General features: G+C 44.9%; 1 protein-coding gene across 7 annotated transcripts in view; it reads right to left on the bottom strand.

Moving 5' to 3' along the window:
• BRD3 (bromodomain containing 3) overlaps window positions 1-20,986 on the bottom strand; it is an 853,641-nt gene that overhangs the window by 748,365 nt on the left and 84,290 nt on the right. The window contains exon 2 of one of the 7 annotated variants that reach the window (XM_069609615.1): window positions 2,118-2,215. The exons of the other annotated variants lie outside the window; for them this stretch is intronic. The gene's annotated coding sequence lies outside the window, so the exon portion shown is untranslated. The remainder of the gene's footprint in view (window positions 1-2,117; window positions 2,216-20,986) is intronic. 7 annotated transcript variants of the gene reach the window in all.

Below are 20,986 nucleotides of genomic sequence, written 5' to 3'. Positions count from 1 at the left end.
TCAGAACAATATGTACCACAATCCAATGGAAGCTCCATCTCAAGTAAGGGCAGATCGCTAGATAACTGATCAAATGGAGATCTACACGTGACATAAAATCAGTGTACCATGGTCATTTAAGTTTGAGGTGGATCATCAACCGTCAATCTGTTTCACCAAATGTCACCCCTCAATCAGTGATTGCATCTGATGGAATCCATTTTCAGTGTACACACCAAACCAATGCATGGGATCGTGTGAATGGTGGCATTCAAACTCTAAACATTAAAAAGTTATGCAATTCAGAAAAGAAACCACAAAAGGTCAAATGGCTTACATGATAATGAACACTAGTGCCAGGCTCCTTTCTAACAATCTAACAGCTTTTGAGAAAGGATTTCTTATTCGAAACAGCAACAGAAAGCATCTTTCACTTGCTATGCACCGTTAAGGTATCTACAAGCCAGACAGGATGCTAAATCTGCACTCAACACTAGCCATCTGCTAACACTATTTGACTCTTGGCGAGTAAGAAATTGTGTGCCGTGTGTATGCATCAAATTGAGATGGCGAATAACTTTGATGGCTGGCTAAAACCTTGAATTTTTGACTCTTGTCCTTATGGCTTTTGGCCAAGAAACTGAAAATAGTAAAACATGGAAATATGAGGGGTAAAATTAAAGACTAGCATTTAGGTGAAAGGCAACACCGTAAAAGGCAACATAGCCAGAACATAATATATCAGTATATTTTATGATAATGTGAGATCAACACAACACTAGTCACAATGTAGTTCAATAGACCAATTTCTGGAGAAAAAAAAAAAACAGATCCACAGCCAAAGCAGTGGGTTGACACGCATGTCATGTAAAAAAAATTTAAAAAAAGCTTTACCTTTACCAAGGTGAATAAGTATAAGTATGTAACCTAAATATTAACTATGAAAATATAGTTGTCATTAATATTTTAGACTACTTCAATAAAGACAAGTGTTGACTTCTCATTTTTAAACTGGTGATCTTTCGTGAAATGCCACAAAAGCCCCAATCCAATCACAATTCACCTTCTAGCATCGGCATCTAGATTGTCAACAGGTTTGGAATACTTAAAAATGTTTATATACACCGTTTTTACAGACCATGTATATAACCCACTTTACCTAGCATAGAGGACTCCAAATGGATGCTCGTTTGTGAAATTAGGAGGGATTTTCATGAAGCCATTCCAGTTCAATGGTGATTAATCAAAGGATGCAAATAACTTCCATTTTGATATCATCATTCGTCACAAAGGGAGGAGAAGACTGCAGGCAGAGTCTCTGTACCCCTCTACACAGGAGGTTGAAGGGGCGAGGAGGAATCCACAGCTAGCACCAACACTGAGGGCAGTATCAGTCTAGAAGGCCCCGAATCCTGCCCCCATGGGACATTTTGTTTTGCAATCATCCACCAACTCAAACCATGCCTCCAGCAAACCATGCTTGCAAGTCTTTCTTGAAGGAAAAAAACAAAAAACATCCAAGCTGGCAACAGCAGGGACCTCAAAGGAATCCTGTGCCAGCGCCATGCAGCGTGAAAGCTCAAACAGCATCAGCAACCCCGTTCAACCAGAGAACTAACCTAGGGACCAAGAGCAAGCCACAGCACCAAGGAACACCAGTGCCAGTAGGCTCTCCAAGCAACGTAGAGGGTGAACTGCAGCAAAGAGAAGCGGTCCTATGCAGCAGTTGAAAAAGCCGAGTTGAGCCAACTGGAGCCTCCAGGGAGTACACGCAGAGACTGAATTCCCCTATACCAACAGAAGTGGGCAGAGCTTATCCCACTTTTTGCAATGTTTCCCACGTTCAAACCATCCCTATCGAACACTAACAATAGGATACAGTAGAAACAGTCAAGAAGGTCCTGAGGGAGCCTAGTAAATGACTTTTACAAAGCCATTTGTAGTATAAGGTGTCAACATTCTGGAGCAACTAACCTTGGGTTTAAGTTAAAGTCCGCCGGGGTTAGGTTTGTAACAAGTCGAGAGGAACAGCCCTATGGCCCATTAAAGAGTTAGTAAAAAGCCATTAACTGCTTTAGACTTGGAATGATTCTTGTACCATCTGTGACAGAGGTCCTTAAAAAATTGATATCACTTACAGATCACCTTGATGATTTTTCCATCCATTGAAATATTTTGATTGGGTTCCACTGCAGAAGCTCCCACCATTACAAAATGGAAAAGCAGCAAATAAATCCTACAATAGAAAAGATGTGTATAAGAACTAGAGGGCTAATGACCAGCTTTCTCTACAGCAGCAATTATGTTGTACTTCTTTCTACTCATCACCAGAAGAAATCCAGAATGAAAGGGCTATAAGCATTACCCAACTGGAGTAAAACCTTGTGCTGCGTTAGGAGTTTACTCAATGAGCCCAGTTTGGAACACCGTTTCCAGTAACTACACTGGTGTTTCAGATGCCATTTTGTATCCTACTTGGTATAGCCACATTTTAATCATGTGATTCCATGGTTCAGACTATTTCCTTCTATGGCCTGTTTCACTGACGATCGGTGTATAACTCGTGTGAAACAGTATTGCCTGCTCGTAAGCATGTTGCACGATAGATCATATGTGTTTTGATTCCTATATTAAGAACATTGTCATGTAAATAAGATGTAAATAAGACCAAGGACAAAGACCTCAAAATCCCCAAGGACAAACAAAACAAAGCCCTCGAAAAAGCACTCCTCGCATGAGCTTCCTCCAAATAATCACTGACCCAACCCATGACAAAGGACTCATACTGGACTGGATAGCTGATCACAACTGAGCCATGGATATCAGTTCCAAAACACCCTGTGCCCATGGACCGACCAACACCTCATACACTTCCACATCCCCACCAATACCAAGTCCAAGTCCAAGCCAATCAAACCTGCACCCCCTGCTCGGAGCAGATCATCCAGGATCCTCCCCAAGGAAAGGATCCTCCCCCTCCAAGAGGCATTATCAGCCCTGAAGCCCCCCCCTCCTCCACCGACCCAGTAGCGCTGGTAGACACATACAATACTACCATTAAAACAGACAGACGCCATTGCACCACTAATAAGGAAAAAGCCAAATCCAGGAAACTAACTCATGGTTTAAACAAGAGTTAATAGACCCAAGATTCCTGAAGCGAATGGCATTTGCCACTTGGAAAACCAATGAAGACACCCTAGCCAAAGCTTTATCCTATACCTCCAGAATCGCCAATGCGAAATCTGTGTCAAAGGAACTCTGCAATTTTCAAGGAACTTGCGTCCCCACCAACCAACACCCAGGAAACCATAAAAGATGAAGTATGGTGCAACATCATACAAAAGTCCATGCTACAAAAAAATAAGCAGCCTCCAGAAGGAAAAAAAAAAAAAAAAAAAAAAAAAAAAACACACCTCAATGCACTACCCAAAGCAAAAACACCCCCTGCTCTAGCCCCTCACCCAAACAACAAAGACACTAAATCCTTCTCCTTCAGAGTAGTGAATGAAACAGAAGTCCTAGACATAATGAACCGCATTAAACCCTCCTCCTGCAAAGGTGATATCTGCCCCGCTGCTCTCATAAAAGACTGTGCACAACCTCTTGCCCCGCTTCTCACAGCTGTTATTAATGCCTCATTCCCCTCAGGCATCGTCCACACTCTCAAAGAATCATGGGTTAGTCCGCTACTAAAAAAATAAAAAAAAAATAAAAATTATCCATGGATCCAGACCTACCGAATAACTAGACCCATAACCACCGTTCCTTTCTTGCTAAAGATACTAGACAAAGCGGCATACCTTCAGATTCAACATTTCCTGGAAGACAACATAATCCTGGGTAAGAGACAATTTGTTTTCCGGACACGCCACGGTACAGAGACCGCCCTACTCGACTTAAAAATTCAGATAGAGCAAACCATGGATAAAGGTAAACCAGCACTGCCCTTTCTCCTAGACCTGTCTGCAGCCTTCAATCTTGTAGATTACAAGACCCTCCGCAGACACCTCAAGGATGCAGCCCACTTCTCAAAGCAAGCCACGTCCTGGGTCACCTCTTTTCTTGAAGGAAGACTTGGAGTATTCTCCGACCAGGCGTGCGCAGCCCCCATCCACTGTGGAGTTCCCCAGGGATCCTGTACCTCACCCAGCCTCAACATTTGTACCCTCCCGCTCTTCAATGACCTTGACGATCATGGCATAGCCTATACGAACTATGCAGATAATACTCAAGTTCTACTCCCACTTAACAGCTCATACAAACAAGATGCAGCCACACTCAATAAGACCTATGCCCTCATCCAGGCCTGGATGGTGCCCAATGGCCTTTGTCTCAATGGAGACAAGAGCAAAATACTACTGGTAGGTCCCAAACAAGTCCTCAACAAACTGGATAGTAAGTAAACATCATTCAATATTAACACATTAACCTCGGCCGCAGAGAGTATACATAGATTCGCCCTCATCTATGTCACGGCACGTTAGCGCCATCGCCTCATCGGCAGCACTAACTACTAAGATCATAAAGGCTGTCAAACCCTACCTCGCCTCCAGAAATTGCCGGTCCATACCCAGAGCTACCGTGGGAGCAAAGCAGGACTACTGCAACGTCCTCATCCTAAAATTTAAACCACCCAAAACCACGCCGTCAGAGCTGCCCTCAGCATCCCCGAGAGGGAGCACATCTCCCAGGCCAGATGGGACGCCCATTGGCTCCCAGTTAAAGAGTGCATTCTCTTTAAAACCCTCCCCATTACACATTCCTGCCCATCACACACACCTCCCTACCTAGCAGAAACAATTCACTGTGCCACTTCCAACACACCCAAGCGGGCCCACCACTTCAACCAGCTCACAGTCCCAACCTAAGGGATCCAAAGCAGGAGGCTCCAGCTTTGCCACACCACTAACACGTCCTGCTCCACCAGCAACAGCTTAACCCTTCTCCTTACTGCCTCTCTGCCCAAATGTACCTGCTGCAATGCTAATGTTCTACATACTGTTGCACTTACTACTATATCACACCATTGTACAGGTGCCGTACCACTCCATGTAAACTGTTCTTTTCGCCTAAGCAAGTATCCTGTAACAACAACCTGATGCCCCTGGGCCGCTGCGCACTTTATAAATTCAAATAAATAAACGAGTATTAAAGGATGAAGCATGGCATGCACCACATGTATTTTTATTTGCAGAGTCTGGGTTATGCAATATTTATTCAAACGGAACATCAACTTTGCTAATAGACTAATTACTTACGAACATATTTTTGAACCGACGTACATCACGTAGTTGGTTTGATATAACCGCCACCATCTTCAATACAGTAGAGTATATTATGGATACCATCATGTTGAATGCAAGACAGTGAAATGCACACTTAGTGCAGAAATGTGGTACCATGCGTAAACTACTCAATGTAACCATTGAGCTTGTTAAAACTATTGTAGGTACTGCCTACAAATCCTTTTTTTAAATAAAAAAAAAGGGGGACCACCCTCCTTCTAAAGGGGGTTACTCAAATTAGCAAAAATAATTAAACAAAAATGCAGTATTTGCGGTCAAAAAATGTCTATTTGAAATAGCATGACCTGATCAAAGAGATTACCAAGGAGGGTAGAATAAGTATGATGTATCCAAGTCCAAAAATTGGGACAATGTTCAGGCATGTATAGTTGTTTATTCCAAGTACTGTGCATCCTACATGAAAACATTTTTTAAAGCTACCTTAAGGTCAAGAACTGGATGAAACAAGACTTGGCGCAACAACAGTAGAACACAGGGAATGTAAATGGTACAAACATTCTGCCTTTAAGATGGTTTTGCATGCTGACCGACTAATGCAGTAAAAGAGTAGACTCTGTAAATTTAAGGTTTGGAACCATCAAGGACATCTAAGCAATTCATACATTCCAAGTCAAATCACTTGTGTGCCCATTACATTTTCTAATAACAGCTATCACTACAGTGCTTAGAAATGGAGGAGCTCAGCATATGTAGAGAGGAAATAAAAGTGTCACTGGGGCCATTGAAGAGTAGCGTACCTGCTCATTTTAATATCTAAAATCCAGCAATATTGCCTAGAAAACAGGGAGTAACAAATACACAGGTATCCAACGTTTTGTGCACAGGTCAGATCTTCAGACCCATGGTATGAGTGTCCAACCAGGACTCCTGCTCAAGTGCTGCCTACTGTGGTGCGTCAGAAGGACGACAGACTCCATTTCACTACGTGGTTTATTAAAGAAAGGAAAAATGGGTAACTTTCCCCATAAGGCATCCTTACCAAACAAAGTCAACTAAGGTGCTCATCCATGAATGTCTTAACAGAACCTGTCCACCGTCCAAACTAGCTTAAGTGACCCCAACACTACAATAACTAAAGACAGTAGAATAACTCCCTTCTCCTGTAGTCTTTTTGCTTTTCAGAAAATCTCAGGTGACAGTCTTGACCGAATTGTGCGAACTGATAAAAACAGGTGGACTTCGCCTTTCCTTGATAGTTGCCCTTTTGGGTTCCATTACTCTCTTCTTGTTCTCTCTATAGAGGCTTGTTCTTCTCTCTTCCCATGGTAAAGTTATCCAACCTTTAGGAGCCTTTCTTTCTATGGATTTCCTTCTACTTTACTGATACAAGACGAAGTATTCCAAATAGTGAAGTCTATAGGAATCAATACTGGATTTCTTGATCTTGACTGAGAAGAGTAAGATTGGTCTCAATGATTCTCATTCACTCCTCTTGGCGCATGTATAACAGTCTTTACTTTGACTGGGATGAATTTGATACTGTTCCCAACGGGTCTCCCGTTCTCCCCGTTACTCTTAGAGATAACTTCAACTGGGCTTCTAGCTGCTTGGGGGTTGGTTCTCTGCCCCTCAACATTTGCTCTCTTGCTTCTAGACAACCTACTATCACCTTTGAGGAGGTAGTTGGGCTAGCTGATCACCCCTCTTGGGATCCCCAGTTGGACATGGTCATCTACTCCTTGATCTCTAAATGTAAAAGAGCTAGAGGCCCCAACGGCCTCACTAACAACACTTTTAAGAAGGATCCAAATATTTGGACAAATCTATTATATGTGGAATTTAAGGACATGCTTTCCTCTGCAGTAACAACCGATTCCTGGAATACAGCTCATGTGGTACCATTTTCAAGTGTGGGAGTAGGTCAGATCCAACCAACTATCGGCCTATTTCGCCGACTAAGATCTTCTCGGCCTTCCTGCTCTCACATTTGGAAGACTGGACCAGATTAATACATCCACTTAATCAGACTGTATTTAGGAAGGGCCACTCAACCAACATTAACGGGCTTGTTCTGAAGTTTGTGCAAGGAGAGGTTTGGATGTTATCAAAGGGCTGTACCTACATAGCCTCGATTGATTGCTCATCCGCATTTGACTGTGTGAATAGAGGTAGACTATGGGCCAAATTGGCCAAGTGGGGGGCTGCCAGGGGGGCTCTTGAAACTTACTAGTGGGGTCTACGAGAATTGTGGAATACAAGTTTGCCTTAGCCAAAAGGGGCGATGTTACCAAAAGAGATTGATCTTTCCGGGGAGTCAGACAGGGCTGTGTTCTGGCCTCCTGGCTGTTCAACCAATATTTCCTCGGATGTTGCATTGTCCCATGAGAAGCAATGGTTAATTGCACCAAAGGTGGGCCAGGTGAAAATCGTCTGGCTTGATTATGCAGACGACCTTTTGATTTGCGATCTAACCAGGGTCTGCAGAGGTCATTGCTAAAAACAGTGGGCTCATTATTAACCCAAATTAAACTCAAATTCTTTCCTTCAGAAAAGCGAAGGTGAAGACCACTGGGGACGTTGGTATATTTGGTGGAATCCCCATGAAACTTGCAGAGAATGCTAGATATCTGGGCTTTAACTTTGCTGCCCATAAAGGGTCCAATATACCCACTGAGGCTCTGCTCCATAATGCCAAGCTTTTGGAAGCTCAGATGATTAAGATGGATTGTAAATTTGGTAGATTTTCCCTTAATCCTGCTCTAATGTTCGAGGGGAAAAATCATACCGAAATGGACTTATGGCTTGGAATTGAAATCAAACAAAATGCATAAAATTGAGGGCAGATTGTGGCGTAGAATTCTCGGCCTTCCTAATTCAGTCCCGTTACCAGCTATACGATTTGAGCTAGTGATTACATCCCTTTGGGTAAGGGTACATTGGGCTTCTTTGACTATTGTCGAAAATTATGACCCCCCCCCCCCCACCCCTGATACCTTGTACCAACTAATGGGGAGAAATGTGACTTAACTCTACTGTGCCAACTTCCCTAAGAGAAAGATCTGTGCTCATTCTCTGTGATATTGGTATGAAGTTGGAGACTCTGGTCTGTAATTCAATCAAGGTCAAAAAGGCCTCATTTGATTTTGATTGGATCCAGATTACAGATGCCTTCCATTCTTATCCTTCTCTGAACAATCTGATGTACGAACACAGACGTAGAGGCTCACTACGATTCTGGCCCAGTTCCCGAATACATACTAATCAGGGAACTTTGCTTAGGTCACGATAGATTAGAGAAATCCAACTAAGGAGGCTGCAAATAACGACTGATGCCGCCAGCGGTCAGTTCTGTATGGGGAATTTAGAGATAAGGCACTTGGTCTTGGAATGTAGCTCTAAGGTCATGTAATGGGCCAAATACCTTGTACCTCTAGATGTGAATTCTTTATCTTCTAATTTAGTATTAGCCTGGCAGCGATTTCTTAACATTCATAATGAACATGAGGGTTTGGCTCTATCTGGCTTTATCAAAAGTCTAAAATGGTAGCATCTGTGCGATGGAGGGTATCCTTGAAGGACCTGTGTATGACTAATATTTGGCCTACTAGATTAGTTTGTAAATTTTAGACTTGTAAATATGATGACCAAATTAATAACCGGTGCATATGGAGACCAAGCTGCTTCAAGAAACCTTAGTCTAACTGTAAACACTATCCAACTTTCTCTCAACTTATGTGAACTAGGGGTACAGCTTAGTATTATTATTTGTATCATTTGGTCTAATATCTACTGGTTTCCTTAGGTTTTCTGTTTCTCCCTATTTTTTCTTTTATGTATGACAGGTCAAATGAATTGCTTGATTTGTATTTGGTACAGCTCTGCTGTTTTATTGCCTTGGTTGGAATGTTTAATATTATAGTTTACTATTCCACTTCTGATAGATCAGTGAGATTCAATTTTTTTTTCCATCCTTTGACTCTTATAACGGAGTTCTTTTTTAATAGGATAATTGTGTTTTTATATTTGCTCAGATGTTTTCTTTTGTTGCATTTGTAAAGGTTTAAACCAAATGCAATAAAAAAAATGTAAATCTTGGTTTTTCATTCTGTTGTCGAGGATGGTCGTACAGGTTCTGCGTCTCCATCTGCGGAATGGTTTCAGCTTTGTTTGGAGGACTCCTCCACCAAGAGTCTCTTGTGGAAGGCCACCACCTTGGGCTCTTCATGGATCGAAAATTCAGGGGCGCTGAGCGCAATTTAGCTCCTGGTAATAATTTTAAAGTCCAAGGCAGTAGCTGATTTCAGCTCCTGCTGAATTCACCTACTGGGAACATGCATAAATCACCCCCGTCGGACTCAACCCGAAAGTGAAGACAAAAGTTGTCTAAATAAACAGCAAGTGTGCCTCCAGAACCCCTTCCTTTAAAGATTCACACACCAAGAAAATATATAATCATAGAAAATGATTGTGCACAAGCGACACTTGCCTTTCTAGCATTTAAAGTGTCTGTACAAGTTCAAACTTTTTCCTTCAGCCTTGCTTTTGAAAGAAATTTAAGTCAATTTCCCTCCTTTTCTTACAGGAAAGCAATGACTGTACCGATTTCTTAAAACGCCTTTCTTTTAGAAGGCCCAATAGCCTAATAACATTTTCTTGATTGCAGGGACGGGATAGTCAAAGGCGAGTATGGAAACAACAGGTCTGGGCTGGCCATTGGTCTGTAGAGGCAACGGCCATTGAGTTGTACATGGTATTTGGCACCTTGTGCACGCCCATCCGCATTGCGAGCATATGGACCAAGTGACAAACTGCCTCTGAGAAGGGAGTGGGATGATGTGGACGTAGCAAGTGGAATCAGCCCGGCACCTTGTCAAAGGACACACTGATATGTTGATTGCTGGGACATGATCTTCAGAGGGCAGTATAGAGCCACCGGGTCTGGGTGACCATGTGCCCAATGGTCCCCATGAGAAAAAGGCCCATTTGAGTTGTACATGGTATTAGGTAGCATGTGTCCTCCCCCCGGACCATTGCAAACGCATGGCCCAAGTCTCATGAATAGGGCCTCATGAATGGTCACATGCAGGGTCTTTAAAGGGGAGTATGGTGACACAAGGTGTTGGGTGGAGAATTGTGGATCAATGCAAGAACTCCAGGAGTTCTATATTGACTTGCACCATTGAACCTGTTGCCCCAAAACACAGAAAATGTTTTAACTGTGCACTGATAAGGTATACATGTTTGAATAGATGATAGAGTGTGATTGATATTGTATTTAGGCCAGTCCCAATAACCTTTCTTGATATTCCTAATATAGCATACTATTTGTATTAGTATACTTGGACAAACATTCCCATTCAATCATACTAGCACATATTTCCTATGACTGTCAAAGTGTGATCTTAACATTTATTAATAGACGTGCGTATTCTCAAATGGAAAAAAATTGAAATTTTGAGTACGTGAAACAAAGTAGTATCATGTGAAGAAATAAGAAATGCAATCCCCTTTCTAATGCAAGTACTGAGTATTTGGTATTTTGAATTTAGGGTTTGTATCTTGTTTTTATGTTGCTGTGGAACCTGAAATGAAATACAGAAACTTGAATTAATTAGAAAGCAAACAAGGGTAATAAGATACCTATATTAAAATATTTCAAAACTGCATGATAAGAAAAGGTTGATGGTATATACAAACTACTAGTTGTGTTAAAATCCAGTGTATTGTCCGGAGGCACAAAGAAATTGTTCACTGGCCGCTCAAACTGCACAGGCTGGTGTGACACAAATGCAAAATCGGTCTTTCGTGTATCCATCATGTAAACACTCGACAAAACACAAGCCTGTACCATCTATGTAAAAGATAGAACAGTTTTGTTGAATGAATCAAATAATTGCAATCTGTGTTTAAAGAAAATAAGGCATTGGTAGGAATTCAAAACCATAGTTTGTGAGTAAAGTAGCCCGTCACAGTCCAATACTTTTGAAATAAGAATTTTATAATAATTTATACTCTATTGGAGAGAAAAAAAATAGGAAGATAATTTGTTCATAGTTTGTAATTGACCAGCTTTTAACCGACCAATCTTTTTATTGACTCTCAAAATAGAAGATTTGGCATGAACAAAGAAAAATACATTTTCACATCTAGCAAAACATATTGTGAGGCCATGATATCACAATGGGCTTGGACAACATAAAAGGCTGTAGTGCAAGGTTGGCACAGATACAATGACTATACACATTAGGGCCAACAGTTACTAATGGTTTGTGCATCTGCACCATCAGAATTTATAACACGGATCTTGTAAGGCAGACAGGCCCTTGAAGACTTGCTGCTGGGTCACGCATAGTGGTGGAGGTTCTTCAGCCATGTAGGCCAAGCAGACAGCATTTTCACGGCAAAAACTGTACTCCAAAGTTGGCTTTGCCCCACATCGATGGCACGTACACCAAGCGCAAGCTTCATTGATGCAATAAATATCAGGATCCGGTGAGCAATCATCACGACTTTCACTCTATATACCATCTTTCTCAGCGACTTTGTCGTGCATTTACTCTTCAGTAGACTCAAGCTTGAAAAGGTATGGATGAATGGAGACCATAATTGAGGATTGAATAAGTAGAAAACTGTCAGAGCAAAATGTATTTTGGATAAAATAATGCATTTTAAAATAAAAAACATGTATAAGAAAATTATAAAATGAAACGGACAGGTTATAAAAACCCATGGTGCAAAGACAGCAAAAATAGGCAGAAAGTTATCATTGGCCCATAAAAAAATTAAAACATGTAAATATACAATTTAAATATGTTTTTTTACCCAAGACATTTCTCAATTGTGTTATAATTGAAAGTGAAAGTGCTCTTAGAGAATTCATTAGAGCTAGTGCAAGTACCTCATTGGGTTCTGTGTGTCATAGTAGTTAAGTAACTGAACAGAGCAAAAGGAGTTGAAGGCTCGGAATGAAATAAACTGACTCGAACGCAGCAGAAACTGCAATGTTGTCTGATCAGAAAGGGTTTGTTGAAACATCAAGCAAAGAGGTGTAGTGGAATTTCCACAGACACATCAATAGGTTGCGCACAGAGGACGTTTGAATGAGCCGTTTGCTGGCCTGGTGACAAGGGGCTTAAACTTAAAGTTAGCGTCTGCAGATGTCAGCTTGAGAGGCAGGTGTTGATTTACTGCCACCATGGCACTTGAATTTAGGGCAGTTGATCAACAGATAAGATCACAAGAGGGCAGTTTATGACCCAGGAGGCTCACATGTTTAAGTCTGAAAATCGAAAATAAGATGGAATGGAAAGAGAAAAAAAGAAAAAAGATTCCACGATATAGGCTCAAAAATACATGTCCCATCCATTGGGCCAATAACATTCCTGAGAAAAACTTCCCCCTTTAAGAATTTTCAGCCCAGAAGCTTACTAAAAAAAATCCTATTGCACAACTTGGATCTAATCATCCATTCTCAAGTTTAAGCAATAAGCTGGACTAGACAAAAAAGGCTGCAAGGACGGGAAAAACCGCAAGCCATTATGTAGTCTCTTACTTAGTCCCATTGCTCTGTATCTGGTTCAAGTCTTGCCTTACATTAAATAGTCAGTGAAGCATCAGCAAAAATTCATCCAGTTAGCCACTTCTCCAAATGTCCACATTTAACCTTTATGATATTCAATGATACATTAACACCCAAGGATGCTTTCTGAATAATCGTTTCCTTGCTTTGTTTATAATACAAAATTGCAATTCTGATGTTTCTAGAGATGCATTTAATTAAGATCTAATTTTAAACACTCATTTATTCACGACTAGGTTACTACAAGCTGTTGCCAATTGGTAAATAGTGGATGAAAATGGTTCACTGTCGAGGTCCTATCCTTCAAGGGTTTACAAGATCACCTAATTCAACTACTTTTCAATGTTATAATAAAATAAGATGCTGTACCAGGGATTATGCAAATAAAGAAAAAAAACTGGTGAGCTGACTCTAGGAGTACATGCAGCTCTCAAGATAAGATGTGCATTAGGCCTTTTTAGGCACATAGTGTGAATATGACACGGTAACCAAGTTACTAACCGTAGTGACCACCTTACTCCTAGTCCATAGTCCCCTTTTCTCCATACTTATGGGACATCTCTCCGTCCTGTGGGATGGGACTGGAGCACTTTGCAAAAATCACCCCCCCCACCCCCAAAAAAAAAAAAAAACTACGCAAAATGTTGCCCTTCCTCTCTTTCTACACAGGGCCCGAAACACGGCTGTAGCCCCGCCCACCTTGGCTCCGCCCCACGCATCGCCCATCAGTCCTTTTCTATCGCCAGGTCAGAGATCTATTAGCAATAACAGAGGAACCTTATTAGAGGGGACGGCGGGCGGCCGTATGGAGGAAAGAGGACTATGGACTAGGAGTAAGGTGGTCACTACGGTGAGTAACCTGGTTAAACTCCTACATCCCGCCCCCTTTCCTCCAAACTTATGGGAGATTCCCAAGCACTCCTAACAAACTACGGGTGGATGGAAATACCCCTTCGAAGCCTTATTCAAAGAACTGGAGCCAACAGAGATTAAAATTTCTGAGACAACCAGCGCATGGATCGACATTAGTGACCAGGACGACATACAAACACAGATAAGAAAACTAAAACCATCCCGGGCCCCGGGACCGGATGGGATAACAAATCTCGACCTCAAAACTCATCCGGAGAAGTGGTCTCAACTTCTAAGTATCATTTTTGCTCGCTGTGCAGCTTTGAGATCAATTCCCCCATCATGGACCCGGGCCAACATTGTTCCAATTTATAAAAAGGGCAATAGAGCCGACCCCACTAACTTTCGCCCCATAGCGCTCTTGGACTCAATTGGCAAACTATTTGGATCCCTTCTTCTGAAACACTTTCAAAGGTGGGCAATTAACGCCCCCTGTCAAGATAATCTCCAAACAGGATTTAAGAAGAACCTGGGCACGAACGCAAACATCTTGATCTTGAACGCACTGAAAAACAACATCCTTGAAGGTAAACCCAACCTTTACATCACGTTTATTGACCTATCCCAGGCCTTCGACAAAGTGGATCGGTCTAGACTTTGGCAGAAACTAACAACCTGGAAATGTCCAGCCGAGATCTTGAACCCGATTAAAGCTTTATACACAGACACGTCAATGAGAGTAAGGTTGAACCAACAAGGGTCCCTCTCGGGAGAGATAAAAACATCGAGAGGTGTCAAGCAGGGCTGTCCACTTGCCCCCGCGCTGTTTTGGACTTACCTAGGGGACTTTCAAGACTCTGAAAAACAAATTCGATCATTCCCACCAAAACTGGGGGGTGTCCAGATTAGCCACCTATTGTACGCTGACGACCTGATCCTACTGGACCACACTCCCATAGGTCTGCAACGTCAATTGAATAACCTCCAAAGATACATGGCTGAAAACAATCTAGAAATCAACGTGTCCAAAACCAAATCGATGAGGCTTCACAAAACATCAAAGAGAACGGAAAAAAAAATTAACCTTCGTCTCGGCCCCACTCAAATTGAATCAGTCAACAGCTTTAAGTACCTGGGAGTCACGCTGGACAGTTCTGCGAAAGACAAAGCAATGCAAGAATCCCTCATTGACAAAGTCAAGACCTTATCCATTCAGGGAATGGCAATCGATCTTAAATTTGGCCGCTACTCCATAATCCCAGTGAGAGACTTCTACAAAAAAAAGGTGATTCCCTCGATAACGTACGGATCAGACGCCATGACCAACCTACCGGCGGAGCTATGGCCAAAATTGGAAGCCCAATTTTGGAGGAAAACCCTCGGTCTCCCGAAATCGACACCGATAGCACCGCTCAGGAGAGAACTTGGTCTTTTATCTCTGGGCACCGTGGTTGCGTTGAACAGTCTCCTACTCTATAGGAAATGCATCATGCCAGGGACCCCATACGCTTATCATCTGATAAACCAGGAACTCGAACTGAAATCATCCAACTCTCTCCTGAAATGGGAATCAAATATCCTCGCCCTCCTACGTTCAGCAGAAAGTTGTAAGGAAGAGCTGATAAGTAACCCTGTAAAAACCTCTAAAAAAATCAAAGAGTGGGATTGGATTACAACCTCAGAAACAGCAAACAAATACAAACTTACCAGTCACCTTCCTCCATTTTTTTAAGAAACAGGACACGCTGCAAACCTACCTCAAACTATTTCCAAGTAGAGCAGCTCGCCTCTATTTTTTGAAAATTCGTTTAAATCTCTTAGAGACAAACGAGATTCTGGCAATAAGAGGTTTATCAAACACAAACCGATGCAGTCACTGTAAATCCCCTACAGAAAAAGAAACGATCCGCCATCTTTTGCTAAACTGCCCTATGACACGAGAAATTCGTTGTATTTACTTGAAGAACCTAATTTCCGACTTTGCACTCCTAGATGAGGAAATTTGTGGAACAAATTGATAGCAGGGGACAAACCAGGCTGGGCCCTAGCCACGGTTAACATCATACAACACACTATCAACTTGATGCGCTCCTTGGAGGCCCAGGAGGCCCCCGATTCTCCGGCAGACAGCCCCTAGTCAGGTTGCCACCTATTTGGCTCTGTAATACCGTAATAGCGGGGAACAGCTCACTAGCACGCTGCAGGCTTTAATAGCAGTCGCTTGTTCCACTTTGACACAGACTGGTTGATCTCTTCTGTTCCTCGCCTATAACTTGACCCTTGATCTTCCAGAACCAGACACTGAATTAGATCTTAATGAGTCGGACCTTCAGTCCTTTTTTCGTTCGTTTTTGTAAAAAATCCAAAGTGATTAAACACAAAAAAAAAAAAAAAAAAAAATACCCCTTATTGAAAAAGGTTCTTCAGCACAGCCTGACCAAACTGAGCATCAGCTCTCGAGCTCATGTCAAGACAATAATGCTTACAAAAAGCGGACGGGGAGGCCCAAGTAGCTGCCCTAGCGATGGTCTCCCAGGGGATGTATTTCTGAAAAGCAACCGCAGCTGCCTTGCTCCGCACCAGGTGTGCATGAATACCTCTAGGAGGTTTCAGCCCTTGGACGGTGAAAGACTCGGTAATGCAGGCGGCAATCCACCGAGAAATAGTCGCCTTAGATGCCTGCTTACCCTGAGAGTTACCGAAGGTCACAAAAAGTTGAGAAGAATTCCTAAGCTCGGAAGTCCTGTCCAGGTAGAACTTAAAAGCCCTTCTGACAGCAAGACAGTTCAGAACCCTTTCAGCCTCTGAGGCAGGATTCGGAAAAAATGCCGGTAGGGAGATCGACTGATTCAGATGGAATTCAGTTACCACCGTCGGTAGAGAGGCCGGGTTTGTCTGTAGGACTACCTTGTCCTTGTGAAAGACCAAGAAGGGATGCTCCACTGACAAGACCTGGAGCTCACTCACTCGCCTCGCTAACGTAACGGCGACCAGAATGGACACTTTCCAGGATAGGTACTTGAGGTCCACCGTGGCCATCGGTTCAAAAGGCTTATGGCACAGAGCCGTCAGGACTACATTTAGGTCCCACGGTGGGTGCGGACTACTAACTGGAGGGGAGAGGCGTGTCAAGCCTGCAAAATGCCTCTTAACCACTGGGTTACTCCGAGAATAAGAACATTGGTCTGTATACAGATAAGCAGAAACCGCTAAAAGGTAAGTTCTGCATGAGAGAACGTGAGCACCCAACTCTGCTAGGGAGGACACGAAGGACAGCACCGTGTCAATCGTAGCCACCCTTGGATCCAACTCCTTTTCCAAACACCAATGACAAAACCTGAGCCATTTACTCCTGTATTGGGATCTGGTCGAAGGTTTCCTGGCCGCCTGGATAATAAGCATGTTATCCGTAGACAAGTTAAGATGCTCTAAAGACTTGAACTCAGGCACCATGCCGCCAAGCTGAGCAATTGTGGGGAGGGGTGCCACATCTGCTGTTCCCCTTGATGAAGAAGATCAGGGGTCACAGGTAACCCGATCGGCGGATACACCGACAGGTGTTGAAGTTCTGAGAACCAAAACCTGGCCGGCCACCAAGGGGCTAGGAGTAGAAGGGAACAGTTCACCAAGTTCTTCAGCTTCCAAATCGCTCGATGGACTAGAGGCAGAGGCGGGAAGGCATAAGCTCTCATGTTGTGCCATGGAATCTCGAAAGCATCCCCCAGAGCGGAGGCTCCCAGCCTCCCTCTGGAAGCATACTGAGGAAGCTTCCCGTTTACCGCTGTAGCGAAGAGGTCCACCTCCGGTGTGCCCCAACGCAAGAAAATCCATGAAAGGACCTCCACCTTCAACTCCCACTCGTAGCTGACCATTGTTCGCCGGCTGAGGGCATCCGCTGTGACATTCAGCTGGCCCGGGATGTGCAATGCAAGCAGCCAGACACCATGAAGTACGGCCCACTGCCAAATCTCAACGGACAGGTCCACGAGGGGGAGGGGGGTGAGACTTTGTTCCCCTTTGCTTGTTGATGTAATACATCCACACCACATTGTCCGTGCGTATGCGGACCACTTGTTGGCAATGATCGGTCTGAACGCCTTGAGCGCTAGGAAGATCGCCAGAAGCTCCAGATGATTTATATGAAGGAGCTGGTCCTGAGGCGGCCAGAGGTCCAAGACCTGGAGAAGACCTAACGTCGCACCACATCCCAGGAGGGAGGAATCCGTCGTGATCGTCACCATAGGGGCTGGTCCTGAAACCCTGCACCCACCGACAGGTTGCTGAGAGATGACCACCATTCCAGGTCCGCTCTCATGTAAGCCGGAACAATTATCAGCTTGGAATCCGGGTCCACAGCCTGACCAAGAACTCTGAAGAGCCATCTGGGTCCGTCTCATCTTGATACGAGCAAGAGGAAGAGCCAGCACACACGAGGCCATGAGGCCCAGAAGCCTCTGGAACCACCAGGCTCTCAGACTGCACAAACATCTGACACGTGGCTAACAGATCCGCCATTCTGTCCCCGGTCAGGTACACTCTGCAGTCGATCGTGTTCCAGTGAAAACCCAGGAAAAATCAGGTCCTGTGGGAGTGTCATGTAAAATGTCCGCCAGTTCACCAACAGCCCAAGATGGAACAGGAGCTGAAGGAGATACTGAAGATTGCCCGCTGCTGCCAGCGGACAAGGGCTGCGTAAGAGCCAGTCATTCAAATACAGATACACATGGATACCCTGGAGACGAAGATAGGCCGCAATCACTGTCATCTTCGTGAAGACACGCGGCGCCGAGCTGAGGCCAAAAGGAAGCAATCGAAACTGAAAGTGCTCCTCTCCCAAAGAGAAACAGAGGTATCTCCTGTGTGGGTTCCAAATCAGGATATGCATGTACGCATCCTGAAGATCCACTACGCTGAACCAATCGTCCATCTGCAAGGAGGAACGCATCTAACTGGGCGTGATCATCTTAAATTTCTCTTGGGGGTAGGGAAAGATTTAACTGGGAAAAGTCTAGGATGGTACGCAGGCCAGCCTGGTTGGGTTTGGGCACCGTAAACAGCCAGGAATAGAAGCCCTGCCCTTGCTCTCCCAAGGGGACGGGTTCCACAGCTCTGAGGTCCAGAAGTTTCTGAACTTCGGCTTTGAGGGAGGGCGAGCCTGACAGCTGAAAAGGAGGGTTGAATGGTGGGGTAGGGAGTAGGGGAAAGCGGAAGCCTGCCCGAGCGACTGACAAGACCCATCTGTCTCATGAGACGCAATGAGTCCTCCCACCGGGGTCTCGTGCGAGTGCGGAAACCCTAATTTAGTAGGTCTATCGGTGGCGTTGCCGCCTGAACCCGATGAGGAGGCTGAGGAGCGGGAGAAAAAAACGTGTTCTTTGTTGCCTACGTCGGTTGTTCTCCGCAAGTGTATCCACTCTGAGATTTTGTGTCGAGGAAGCCCCTAAAGCCAGAGGAAGGTTGGCTATGCGACAACGGTCTCTGGGTTTTGAAAGGAGCCTTAACAAGGACCGACAAGGACTTAGCTGTCTGAGTGCTATCCTTCTTGGTGAGCTCTACATCCGTTGAAGAATGAAAGAGCTCCTTCCCATCAAAAGGAAGGTCCAACACCTTGTCCTGCACTTCTTTTGAGAATTTAGTTGCATGCAACCACGCCTGCCGTGAGGTATCAACCCCCAGCATAAGGCCCCCGAGCCGAGAAGCCGCAGCCTCCAGGAGATACTGGGCCAAAAAAACCCTGGCGTCGGATAGGCCCCCTTTAAAGTCTTCCAGTTTGTCAGCCGGGATGAACTCCTCAAACTCCGACAGACCTTTCCACATCCGCATATTAGCCCCCGCTAACATCAGTTCGGCGTTGGCCTGCCTGAGCTGCAAGGCAGAGTTGGTGAAGATTTTTCTCCCAAGGGAATCGGAGCTCATCCTCCTTCCCCAGAACCTGAGTAGCCGTCGTGGAAGAGGATGCTGCAGGCCTGGATTGCTAAGTGGCCGCAGCCACCACCGTGGAGGAGGTGGGCGGACAACTCCACCTCTTCCAAAGAATGCAGCCTGTATCTCGCGTCAATTTTCTTATTGACGAAAAGTCCAGAGTGTGGCTTTTCCCAGAACCTGCGGACCTCGCCGGAAAGTCCTTCTGCAACAACAGGCCGGTACGCTCCAAAGGAGACAGGGTGAACGCACCAGAAAGCGCGCCCTCCTGCGGAGCGGGTGCCTCGGGCACCGGAACATCTAAGAAGCACATGTCCAGTACCCGGTCATGAAAAGCTCTAATAGAGCGGGGCAGGTCCTCGTTGTCCTGATCGTCCTGCGCGTCATCCGTCAGGTCAGGATCCTGCTGAGCAGTGTCGGGCGCTGCCTTGTCCACGGGGGACAATGGAGGCAAAGGCAGAAGAGTTGGGGGAGGCACCGTAGGCAAGGGAGGCGCCGGCAGAACCACCGGAGGAACAGGTGGAGCCGGAGACACGGGCGGAAATCTCTCCCTAAAAAGCCCTTTGAAATACTCCCTCATGGGGTCGGTACGCATTAGCGTTTGAAATTTACCGAAAAAGGCATCCTCCGGGAACTGCTTTGGAACCTGAAGAGGCCCCTCATGAGGTGGACAAGTCCAGGGACGTAACGGGGACAGGTGCCAGACCGGCCCCTCCACCGACATATCCACATAAATCCAAGGTGCCGACCCCGCAGGCAATGAAACATTGTGCGGAAGAGGCATCCGGGCATTCCAATCGTAAACCGTCCGATAAAGATGCGCACAAGGGACTATGTTCACCCAAGGAACCAAGCCCTACACCCGAGACCGATGGCCTAGTTGCAGGGGAAGCGCTCAAAATGGCCGCCGCAGTCGTGGCGGGAACGGGCGCCATTTTGTCATCACCTGAGGGGAACTGCGGCACATGAGGCAGGGGTCCCCGTCGGTGGATCAGGGGTCTTTACTTTAGCCTTAACAAAAGGAACCTCGGCGGAGCCGGTACTATGAGGCCTGGAAAGTTTCTGCGACATGCCAACGGCCAAACAAGCCTTCCTAGGAAGGACCTCGGCACTGCCGGTAAAAGAAGGGCTTTCCTTCTTTGCCCCCTCAACAGATCTGGTATCACCGCAAGAGCGGGAATGGTGTGCAACAGCCTTCACCGGTAAAGCCTGGTCAGGCCTCTCAGAAATGTTGGCAACTTTAGCCTCAGAAAGAGGGACCTCGGACCCACGTCCGGTGACAGCCTTTTCCGCGCGGGCCTCGAACATCCGTTTGGTGACAGCAAGCCCCACCAAGGCCTCGGGGCGTGCCCCGGTCTTATTTTTGAGGGAAGCCGACAGAGGCCTCAGAGCAAGCTCTGGTATT

The sequence above is a fragment of the Ambystoma mexicanum genome, chromosome 8 (genome assembly GCF_040938575.1).
Source record: "Ambystoma mexicanum isolate Mex_15411 chromosome 8, UKY_AmexF1_1, whole genome shotgun sequence".
NCBI classification, from domain to species: Eukaryota; Metazoa; Chordata; class Amphibia; order Caudata; family Ambystomatidae; genus Ambystoma; species Ambystoma mexicanum.
The sequence above is the reverse complement of the archived record's forward strand: the minus strand, read 5'-3'. Positions and strand labels throughout refer to the sequence as shown.